The sequence below is a fragment of the Bos javanicus genome, chromosome 2 (assembly GCF_032452875.1).
Source record: "Bos javanicus breed banteng chromosome 2, ARS-OSU_banteng_1.0, whole genome shotgun sequence".
NCBI classification, from domain to species: domain Eukaryota; kingdom Metazoa; phylum Chordata; class Mammalia; order Artiodactyla; family Bovidae; genus Bos; species Bos javanicus.
The window spans coordinates 448,626-460,720 of NC_083869.1; positions in this window are offsets into that span (position 1 = coordinate 448,626).

Here is a 12,095-nt window from a genome sequence, read left to right on the forward strand (position 1 = left end):
TCTTCACATGAGGTGGCCAAAATATTGGAGTTTCAACTCTAGCATCATTCCTTCCAAAGAACACCCAGGGCTGATCTCCTTTAGAATGGACTGGTTGGATCTCCTTGCAGTCCAAGGGACTTTCAAGAATCTTATCCAACACCACAGTTCAAAAGCATCAATTCTTCAGCGCTCAGCTTTCTTCACAGTCCAACTCTCACATTCATACATAACCATTGGAAAAACCATAGCCTTGATTAGATGGACTTTTGTTGGCAAAGTAATGTCTCTGCTTTTGAATATGCTGTCTAGGTTGCTCATAACTTTCCTTCCAATGAGTAAGTGTCTTTTAATTTCATGGCTTCAGTCACCATCTGCAGTGATTTTGGAGCCCAAAAAGATAAAGTCTGACACTGTTTCCAATGTTTCCCCATCTATTTCCCATGAAATGATGGGACCAGATGCCATGATCTTTGTTTTCTGAATGTTGAGCTTTAAGCCAACTTTTTCACTCTCCTCTTTCACTTTCATCAAGAGGCTCTTTAGTTCCTCTTCACTTTCTGCCTTAAGGGTGGTGTCATCTGCATATCTGAGGTTATTGATATTTCTTCCAGCAATCTTGATTCCAGCTTGTGCTTCTTCCAGTCCAGCGTTTCTCATGATGTACTCTGCATAGAAGTTAAATAAGTAGAGTGACAATATACAGCCTTGACATACTCCTTTTCCTATTTGGAACCAGTCTGTTGTTCCATGTCCAGTACTAACTGTTGCCTCCGGACCTGCATATAGGTTTCTCCAGATGGTATGCTCATCTCTTTCAGAGTTTTCCAGTTTATTGTGATCCACACAGTCAAAGGCTTTGGCATACTCAATAAAGCAGAAATAGATATTTTTCTGGAACTCTCTTGCTTTTTCCATGATCCAGCGGATGTTGGCAATTTGATCTCTGGTTCCTCTGCCTTTCCTGAAACCAGCTTGAACATCTGAAGTTCCCAATTCATGTATTACTGAAGCCTGGCTTGGAGAATTTTGAGCATTACTTTACTAGCATGTGAGATGAGTGCAATTGTGCAGTAGTTTGAGCATTCTTTGACATTGCCTTTCTTTGGGATTGGAATGAAAACTGACATTTTCCAGTCCTGTGGCCCTGCTGAGTTTTCCAAATTTGCTGGCATATTGAGTGCAGCACTTTCACAACATCATCTTTCAGGATTTGAAATAGTTCAGCTACCATTCCATCATCTCCACTAGCTTTGTTCACAGTAATGCTTCCTAAGGCCCATTTGATTTCACATTTCAGGATTTCTGGCTCTAGATAAGAGACCACACCATCATTGTTATCTGGGTCATTAAGACCTTTTCTGTACAGTTCTGTTGTGTATTCTTGCCACCTCTTCTTAATCTCTTCTACTTCTGTTACCATTACTTCTGTTCATCTCTTCTACTTACCGTTTCTGGTCTTTATTGTGCCCATCTTTGCATGAAATGTTCCCTTGGTACCTCTAATTTTCTTGAAGAGAACTCTAGTCTCTCCCATTCTATTGTTTTCCCTTATTTCACTCCGTTGTTCCCTTAAGAAGGTTTTTTTTTTATCTCTCCTTGCTGTTCTTTGGAATTCTGCATTCAGTTAGGTATACCTTTCCCTTTCTTCTTTCCCTTTTGCTTCTCTTCTTTTCTGAGCTATTTGTAAGGCCTCCTCAACCATTTTTGCCTTATTGCATTTCTTTTTCTTTGTGATAGTTTTGGTCACTGTCTCCTGAACAATGAATATATATAATCATGAATATATGTAAGTGTTAATACATCATGTGTATCTATGTAACTCAGAGAAAATTGAAACCCAATTACACAACATCCGTGAAACTGTATATTGACCTAGAATAGTAAAATCTGCACCTGATTATTACCCATTTGATTTATTTAGTTGGTTAAACCATGATATCTGCTCTGGGGAATTTTTCAATCCTTTCAATTCATATAGTCATTATATTATCCTTTCTAGTGTCCTGCATCCTCTCCAGGGCTTTACATGTCTTTTAGCAGGAAGTCACAAAGTCAAACAGTATCCACTGGGATTAGACAGCTGGACGAATTGAATGTTGGCTATGCAAAAGATGGTGACTATGACTACTTGACCCTCTGCACTGACAACTCAGCAGTCGATAACTGGCTACATGACCTGATCTGACTATGTCAACAGTGGCAACTGAAAGTAACACTCATACTCTCAGTTTGGTGAAAGAATGGCCAATTATTAAAGAATATTAAAGTTAAATATTAAATAGAGACCAGACTTGAAATGTACTGAGCAGACAAAAAGAATTAAGCCACATAAGTGAAACAGTTTAACTTCTTCTGCAGTACAAATGAAACTTAACTTAGGCCACTTCTTGTAAATGCCTCGAGGGAAAAGCATAAATAAAAACTAAGCTGAATATGAGGTAACCACATTTAACTAATCTGCTATCACTAGGAAAATTCTAATGCTACAAGAAATAATTGTAAAGAATAAACAACCTTGCATTTTCACTATAAGCTGTCCTATAACAATATATTTTTGAGCTTTATTTCACTGCTGATTTAAGAGCCCCCAGTTTGTGAATTGTTATGTATACCAAAAAGAATCTTACTAATGACTATTTTATTGACTAGTGGTCTTAATTTTGCTATTTCTGTGCTTTTGACAGTGTGTTAGCTGCAAATGACTATTGTCACACCATGTCTTGTGAACAATGGCTGCACCTGCTAAAAAACTGTGCTTCTCCCTCAGGCTCTCAAGCAGGTGTTCCTTTGGTGGCTTAATCATGCACTTTTACCATCCTAGTTCAATCTCCAATGTTCCAAAGGGCCTTCTTAGACTCTTAGGACACAAAGATGAATAAGGAGGCACCCGACACCAAGAGCATAGCATACCCCACCCATCCGTATATGCACCAGCTGGGCAGCCTCAGTGGGGAGAACGGTGTGCCAGGGACTCTCTCCAAAGGTGGCCAGTGAGGATGCACAGAGTGGGAACTTCACTGTGAGTCTCCTGGCTCTCACCATCAGCTGCAGAGATTTACAAATGGCTTAAACTCTTTGAGCCTGTTCCTTCAGGCAGGTATTTGGGCCTGTCAGGTACAAGAGACTGTGTTGATACTGAGTGAGAGCCCACAGATCTGGTGGGGCTCTCAGAAGCTTAGTGTAGAAGGGAGTTAGGGGTGTGAATACAACAACTATTTCTCAGGATGTGAAGCAGAAGGACTCTGGATACAGGAAGCGGAAGAGTACTTTCTGCTGGTAAGAGTCAGACAAAGCTTGACAGAAGCCAAGAGCAGCAGAGTCTGGCTAATACCAGCAGGTATGAGGGTGAATGGATGAACCAGGACTAGAGGTAGGGCATCACAGTGGCTTGCTGATAAAGAGGAGAAGAATATTCAGTTATCCTCTTAACAATTATATATTAAACACTTCCTTGACTCTTTATAGAGGCAAATAAAACAGAAACACATATAGAGAAAAATAAAACAGAAAAAAATGATCTGCCTTTATGGTAAGTAAATTATGATAGGAGAAGGAAAATAAACGAAAAAAAAAATGAGTAAAATAAATAGTATGTTAGAGGATGAAAAATGCTATGCAGATGAAAAAATTAAAACAAAAAGGGAGTATTTGCAGTATTTCACTGCAAAGAGAAAATGAGAATGGAGTGGAAGCTCTTCCTCTGGGATGAAGGAGAGATACCTGGAAGAAGAGCCAGACAAGCCTGTGAGGAAGTGTGCCTGGGAGCCCAGGGGTCCACGACATGTCAGTGATGGTGCAGACGAATGACATGGTCTGCCTTAGTGACAACTGGGTAGACAATTAGTGGAAGGCCAAGGTTGAGCCTGGGAGTCTGGGAAGAAGATCAGACTGGGTTGGGCAACCACACAATGGGGCTCTGGGGGAAGGTGTGTGAGGGTGGCCAGAGTTTGATTCTGGATTGGATCTGGGTGTGAGAGGAAAGACAGACCTAGAAGACTAAAGGTTTTTCTGGCCTGAGATGTCATTGAATGCAAAGGGGACATCTGGTGGAACATGTTTGCAGAGGAAAAGTAAGAGTTCAGCTTTGGGCATTTCATGTGAGATGTGACAATGGAGGAGAAAAACAAAGAAGGTGCTCAGAGCTGAGCAGTGAGGTCCAGGCTGGAGGCACAATGTGGTTGTTACCATGAACAGAAGATGCACAACCCCAGGCAGCAGGAGTAGACAGGAAAGAGAAGAGTTCAGAGACAAGAAGGATCTATCAAGAGAGCCTGAGAAGGAAGGAGCCCCAGGACGAGAGGAGCACAGAAGAGCATGAAGCTGCCATGTGCAGAGGGAAGAAGGGTGGGCAATAACCTGCAGCTCACTGGGATAGGGACCAACGGCTGACTTCTCAATGAGAAGTTCACTGGGGACTTGATTAGATGTGGTGGAGAGGACAGGCACTTAATTGGAGTAGCTCAGGAAATGGAAGAGCAGCTGGAGGATGATGGCATAAAAAGAGTGTCTAAAATGGGTCAAGCAAATGCATTGTTCACATAAAAAAGGTTTTCTTATCTCTCCTTGCTTGCCTCTGAAATTCTGCGCTGCTCCTTAGAAAGGAAGCTATGATACACATAGACAGCATATTAAAAAGCAGAGACATCACTTTTCCAACAAAGGTCCATATATTATAGTCAAACCTATGGTTTTTCCAGTAGTCATGTGTGGATGTGAAAGCTGGACCATAAAGAAGGCTGAGCATTGAAGAATTGATGCTTTTGAATTGTGGTGCTGGAGAAGACTCTTGAGAGTCCCTTGGGCTACAAGAAGATCAAACCAGTCAATCCCAAAGGAGATCAATTCTGAATATTCATTGGAAGGACTGACACTGAAGCTGAAGCTCCAGTACTTTGGCCATCTGATGCAAAGAGCTGGAAAAGACCCTGATGCTAGGAAAGATTGAGTGCAGGAGAATAAGGGGGTGACAGAGGATAATATGGTTGGATGGCATCACTGACTCAGTGGACATGAGTTTGAGGAAACTCCAGGAGATAGTGAAGGACAGGGAAGCGTGGCATGCTGCAGTCCATGGGGTCACAGAGTCGGACATTAGTTAGCAACTGAACAACAACAAATACATACTTTATGGAGACTCCGAAACCACAAAGTGAATAATATGAATTAAAAGCATCCACATAGAATGAAACTGATAATGGTTAAAATCAGAATTATATAAATTCTGGTAAATTTTATGGTGATTTTGCATTTTATCATTGCACATAGTAAGACTGATCACTGACCAAATATTGATTGAAAAAATAAATTTTATTTGCATTTCCTTGATGATTAGTGATTTTGCTGGGGTGGGGGTGGCTTTCAAAATTTTTATCTTCAGAACCTGAAAGAGTTGGTTAACAAAGTTAGCTAGACTGGTACAATCTGAAGGCCAGATTCACAGGCCTCTAATGAGGGCGGGTGCATGTGGATATGTAGGAGGAGTGGCCAGGACTCTTATTGAAGTCTCTGCACAAACAAGTGGCCATGGGCAGTCCCAGGAGAGTGCACATGAAACCCACCTCCCTGAACAAGCAGATCCAGTGGACCAAGGGCTCTCCTCAAGAAGTGAGCTCTTTGTGATGTGACAGCACCAACCTTTACGTGCCCCACATCCTCTGGAGCTATGAGGCAAGGGTACATTGAGGTGGTTCTCAACAAAGGCTTCCCTGGTAGCTCAGCTGGTAAAGAATCCACCTGCAATGCGGGAGACCTGGGTTCAATATCTGAGTTAGGAAGCTCTCCTGGAGGAAGGCGTGGCAACCACTCCAGTATTCTTGCCTGGAGAATCCCCATGGACAGAGTCTGGTGGGCTATAGTCCACAGGGTCACAGAGTCGGACACAACTGAGTGACTAAGCACACAGTACAGTTCTCAGCAAGTAAATGGATGTGGAAGTGTTATTTGCTGTGTACAGGCTCAGGTCATGACAATGTGTCCCATGATGTGTCATACAATTCTTCTTTATGACTGAGTGGAATAAATCCAAGGAAAATACTGAGAGTTGAAGCTACATGTTGGGGATGGAAAATCAACACACTGAAGGTCGCTGAGTCCCTGAATCTCTGATTAGAGGAAAATCAACAAGCAGAATTATTTGCTACTTGAAAGCTTAAGCCTGTGGTGATGTGTTATATGAAGTAAACAGAAGTTTGTAAAATATTCAAATGCCTAATATCATCATGTATATCTGTTATAGAAGCTAACTGTAAAGTCAATAACAAAAAAAAATATTGTGAAGAAAGATTTTCAAGGAAACATCTATTCTAAAATCTAAAAATAGTAAATATTACTTGAAGTTCTGAAAGAATAAATTTTAAATGCAATTTATAAATTTATTGATTTAAGACAGGTTGTGTTCTCCCTAAATAACTTTTGTGTGTTCATGATGTATCATATTTTAATTCTATGATCCTTACTTTTTTCAGATATTTTAGAGCTGGTATGAGTGTAAATTACTTTCTCATGCATAAAAATATAATTGAATAGAGCCATCAGCATAATGTTTTTCTTTATTTATTTATATTTTGGAGGAATTGCTAAATGAGTGAAAAGCACAGTGATTCCCTTTCTGACCAGCCCCAAGGAATGACAGCTGTATTCCTCTGCTTCAGATAACTATTGCTTTCTTGGAATCACCTCTGGTCCTTAGTACCCAAATGGGAACAAATCTAAAGATTTTCACTTTTGCCTTCTTCTCAGTTATTTGTGGTAGTTTATCAAGGAGAATTTTATTCCAAGAAGAGCTGAAGTTCTCTGTGCCTAATAGGCTAAAGATTCAGTGGAGAATCTGATGAAGGAAATGGGCAGCTCCTTTCTGGGCATGACTGGAGCAGACTATCACCAGTGCCATTAAGAAAGAAGTTGCTGCTGCTAAGTCGCTTCAGTCCTGTCCAACTCTGTGTGACCCCGTAGACAGCAGCCCACCAGGCTCCTCTGTCCCTGGGATTCTCCAGGCAAGAACACTGGCGTGGGTTGCCATTTCCTTCTCCAATGCATGAAAGTGAAAAGTGAAAGGGAAATCGTTCAGTCGTGTCCGACTCTTCACAATCCCATTCACTGCAGCCTACCAGGCTCCTCCATCCATGGGAGCTTCCAGGCAAGAGTACTGGAGTGGGTTGCCTTCATTGCCTTCTCCGAAGAAAGAAGATATGGATTTTAATTTTATGGATCAGAAGACTTGATATTGTTATAATATCAGTTCTCTCTAAATCAATATATACGGACTTCATTGCAATCCCAATCAAATTATAAGCAAGTTTTTTTGTCTATACATTGTTTTTTTTTTATTTATTTTTAATTGGGGGATAATTGCTTTACAATGTTGTGTAATATGTTTCTGCTGTACAACAATGTGAATCAGCCATAAGTATGCATATATCCACTCCCTCTTGAACCTTACTCCCACCACCCCTGCATTCACCCTTCTAGGTTGTCACAGAGCACTGGGTTTAGCTTCCTGTGATATACAGCAACTTCCCACTAGCTATCTATTTTACATATGACAATGCATAGGTTTCAATGCTTTCCTCACAATTTGTCCCATCCTGTCCTTCCTCCGCTGTGTCCACAAGTCTGTTCTCTATGTCTGTTTCTCTATTTCTGCCCTGAAAATACATTCATCACTGCCATTTTTCTGGATTCCATATATATGTGTTAATATACAATATTTGTTTTTCTCTTTCTGACTTACATCACTCTGTATAACAAGCCCTAATTTCTTTCACTCAGTTCAACTGACTTGCATTCATTTTATGGCTGAGTAATATCCCATGGTATATTTGTACCATGACTTCTTTATCTATTCATCTGTCATTGGACATCTAGGTTGCTTCTATGTCTTGACTATTATAAATAGTGCTGCAATGAATATTGGGATCCATGTGTCTTTTTGAATTATGGTTTTCTCTGGGTATGAGCCCAGTAGTGGGATTGCTGGGTAATATGGTAATCTCATTCCTAGTTTTTTAAGGAATCTCCATATTATTCACCAAAGTGGCTGTATCAATTTACATTCCCATCAAAAGTGCAAGTGCAAGAGTTAGTCACTCAGTCGTGTCTGACCCTGTGTGACTCCATGGACTGTAGCCTGACAGGCTCCTCTGTCCATAGGATTTTCTCAGCAATGATATTGGAGAGGATTGCCATTCCCTTCTCCAGATCTTCCCAACCCAGGGATCAAACCCGGGTCTCCTGCATTTCAGGCAGATTCTTTACTGTCAGAGCTACCAGAGTCATAACAGGACAAGAGGGTTCCCTTTTCTCTACATCCTTTCCAGCATTTCTTGTTTGTAGATTTTTTTGATGATGGTCATTCTCACTGATGTGAGGTGATATGTCATTGTAGTTTTGGTTTGCATTACTCTAATAAAGAGTGATACTTAGCATCTTTTCATGTATTTATTGGTGATCTGTATGTCTTCTTTGGAGAAATGTCTTTTTAGGTCTTCTGCCCATTTTTTGATTGGGCTGTTTGTTTTCCTGATATTGGGATGTATGAGCTGCTTATATTTCTTGGAGATTGACCTGCTTCACTTCCAATTATTTTCTCCCATCTGAGGGTTGTCATTTCATCTTGTTTATCATTTCCTTTGCTGTGCAAGGCTTTTAAGTTTAATTAGATGGGGTTTATCCCATGGATGCAAGGACTCTTCAATATACACAAATCAATCAATATGAGATACTATATAGGCAGACTGAAAAATAAAAACCATATGATAATCTCAATAGATGCAGAGAAAGCTTTTGACAAAATTCAACACCCATTTATGGTGGAAAAAAAAAAAGTCTTCATAAAATGAGCATGGAAAGAAGCTACCTCAACATAATAAAGGCCATATATGACAAACCCACTGCAAACATTAATCTCAGTGGTGAAAAATGGAAAGCATTTCCTGTAAGATGAGGAACAAGATAAGAGCACCCACTCTCACCACTATTATTCAATATAGTTTTTTAAGTTCTTACCCAGCAGAGAAGAAAAAGAAATAAAAGGAATCCAGAATGGAAAGGAAGAAGCAAAACTCATTGTTTGCAGATGACATGATATTATACATAGAAAATCCTAAAGATACCATCAGAAAAGTACTAGAGAAAATCAATGAACTTAGTAAAGTCCTGGGATACACAATCAATACACAGAAATCTCTTGCATTCATATATATTAACAACAAAAAATCAGAAAGAGAAATTAAGAAAACAATTCCATTTGCCATTTCAACGAAAATAATCAAATATCTAGAAATAAACCTACCTAAAGAGACAAAGACCTGTAGGCGGAAAACTATAAGATGCTGATGAAAGAAATCAAAGATAACACAAACAGATGGATAGATAGATCGATAATATATTTATATCATGTCCTTGGACTGGAAGAATCAATACTGTGAAAATGACTACTATACCCAAAGCAACCTACAGATTCAATGCAATTGCTATCAAATTAACAATGGCATTTCTCACAGAACAAAACAAAAAAAAATTTTATAATTTATATGGAAACACACAAAAAAACAGAACAGCCAAAGCAATCATATGAAAAATAGAGCTGGATGAAGCAACTTTCCTGACTTCAGACTACACTACAGAGATACAGTAATCAAGACACAAAAACTAGAAATATAGATCAATAGAAAAAGATAGAAAATCCAAAGATAAACCAATGCCCTAATGGCACCTTATCTCTGAGAAAAGAGGCAAGAATGTACAATGAAGAAAAGACAACCTTTTCATTATGTGGTGCTGGGAAAACAAAACAGCTATCTGTACAGGAATGAAATTAGAACACTTCCTAACACTATACACAAAAATAAATTCAAAATGGATTACAGATATAAATGTAAGGCCAGAAACTTTAAAACTCTTACAGAAAAACATAAGCAGAACCCTCTTTGACAACAATTGTAGCAAGACCCTCTTTGACCTACCTCCTAGAGTAGTGGAAATAAAAACAAAAATAAGCAAATGTGATATAATTAAACTTAAAAGCTTTTGCACAGTAAAGGAAACTATAAATATGATGAAAAGACAACCCTCAGAATGGGAGAAAATGATAGTAAATGAAACAACTGACAAAGGGTTGATCTCCAAAATACACAAGCAACTCATGCAACTCAGTATCAAAAAAACAAACAGCCCAACCAAAAACTGGGCAGGAGACCCTAAATAGACATTTCTCTGAAGAAGACATATAGATGACCAATAAATACATGGGAAGATGCTCAATATGAATCATTATTAGAGAAATGCAAGCCAAAACTAAATGAGGTATCACCCCAGACCAGTCAGAATGGCCATCATCAAAATATCTACAAACAATAAATGCTGGAGAGAATGTAGAGAAAAGGAAACCCTCTTGCACAGTTGTGGGAATGTAAAGTGATTCAGCCACTATGGAGAACAATATGGAGATTCTTTTAAAAACTAGAAATAAAACTACCATATGACCCAGCAATCCCACTACTGGGCACATACCCAGAGACAACCATAATTCAAAAAGATTCAAGTATCCCAATATTCTTTGCAGCACTACTTACAGTAGCCATGACATGGAAGCAATCTAGATGTCTGTTGACAGATGAACAGATAAAGAAGTTGTGGTGAAAACTGAAAGTGAAAGTTGCTCAGTCTTGTCCAACTCTCTGCAACCCCGTGATAGCCCATGGAATTCTCCAGGCAAGAATACTGGAGTGGATTGCCATACCCTTCTCCAGGGGATCGTCCCAACCCAAGGATCAAACTCAGGTCCCCTGCATTGCAGGCAGATTCTTTACCAGCTGAGTCACGAGGGAAGCCCAAGAATACTGGCATGGGTAGCTTATCCCTTCTCCAGCAGATCTTCCCAACCCAGCAATCAAACCAGGGCCTCATGCATTGCAGGCAGATTCTTTACCAGCTGAGCTACCAGGATATTACTTGGCTATAAAAAGGAATGCATTTGAGTCAGTTCTAATGAGGTGAACAAACCTACAGCCTGTTACACAGAGTGAAGTAAGTCAGAAAGAGAAAAATATAGTGTATTAACACATATATATGGAATCTAGAAAATTGGTACTGATGAACGTATTTGCAGAGCAACGTGGAGATGCAGACATAGAGAACAGACTTGCAGACACACTGGGGGAAAGAGAAGAAGGGACGGATTGAAAGAGTAATATTGAAAGGTATACATTACCATGTGTAAAAGCCAAGTAATTTGCTCTATGACTCCTGAGAGAGCTGAAATCCAGGCTCTGTGACAACCCAGGGGGTGGAATGGTATGGGAGGCAGGAGAGAGGTTCAAGAGGAAAGAGCCATATGCATATCTATGGCTTATTCATGTTGGTGTTGGCAGATGCTAACACAATATTGTAAAGCAATTATCCTCCAATTAAAAACAACAACAAAAAAAAGAACAGGAAATCATTTCCCATGTGTTGTGGCAACTCATCTGTCAAATGCAAAACTGAAAATTATAATTGGAATAAGTTTACTCACTTGAGTTTAAAAGTTTTTTCTTTGTTTTAGGTTCTCAGTTCAGTTCAGTTGCTCAGTCATGTCCAACTCTTTGTGACCCCATGGACTGCAGCATGCCAGGCCTCCCTGTCCATCACCAACTCCCGGAGCATACTCAAACTCATGTCCATTGAGTCGGTGATGCCATCCAACCACCTCATCCTCTGCCATTCCCTTCTCCTCCTGCCTTCAATCTTTCCCAACATCAGGGTCTTTTCCAAAGAGTCAGTTCTTCACATCGGATGGCCAAACTGTAGGAGTTTCAGCTTCAACATCAGTCCTTCCAATGAACACCCAGGACTGATCTCCTTTAGGATGGACTGATTGGATCTCCTTGCAGTCCAGGTGACTCTTAAGAGTCTTCACCAACACCACAGTTCAAAAGCATCAATTCTTAGGTGCTTGGCTTTCTTTATAGTCCAGTTCTCTCACATCCATACATGACTTCTAGAAAAACCATAGCTTTGACTAGACGGACCTCTGTTGGCAAATATCTCTGTTTTTTAATATGCAGTCTAGGTTGGTCATAACTTTTCTTCCAAGGAGCAAGTGTCTTTTAATCTCATGGCTGCAGTCACATCTG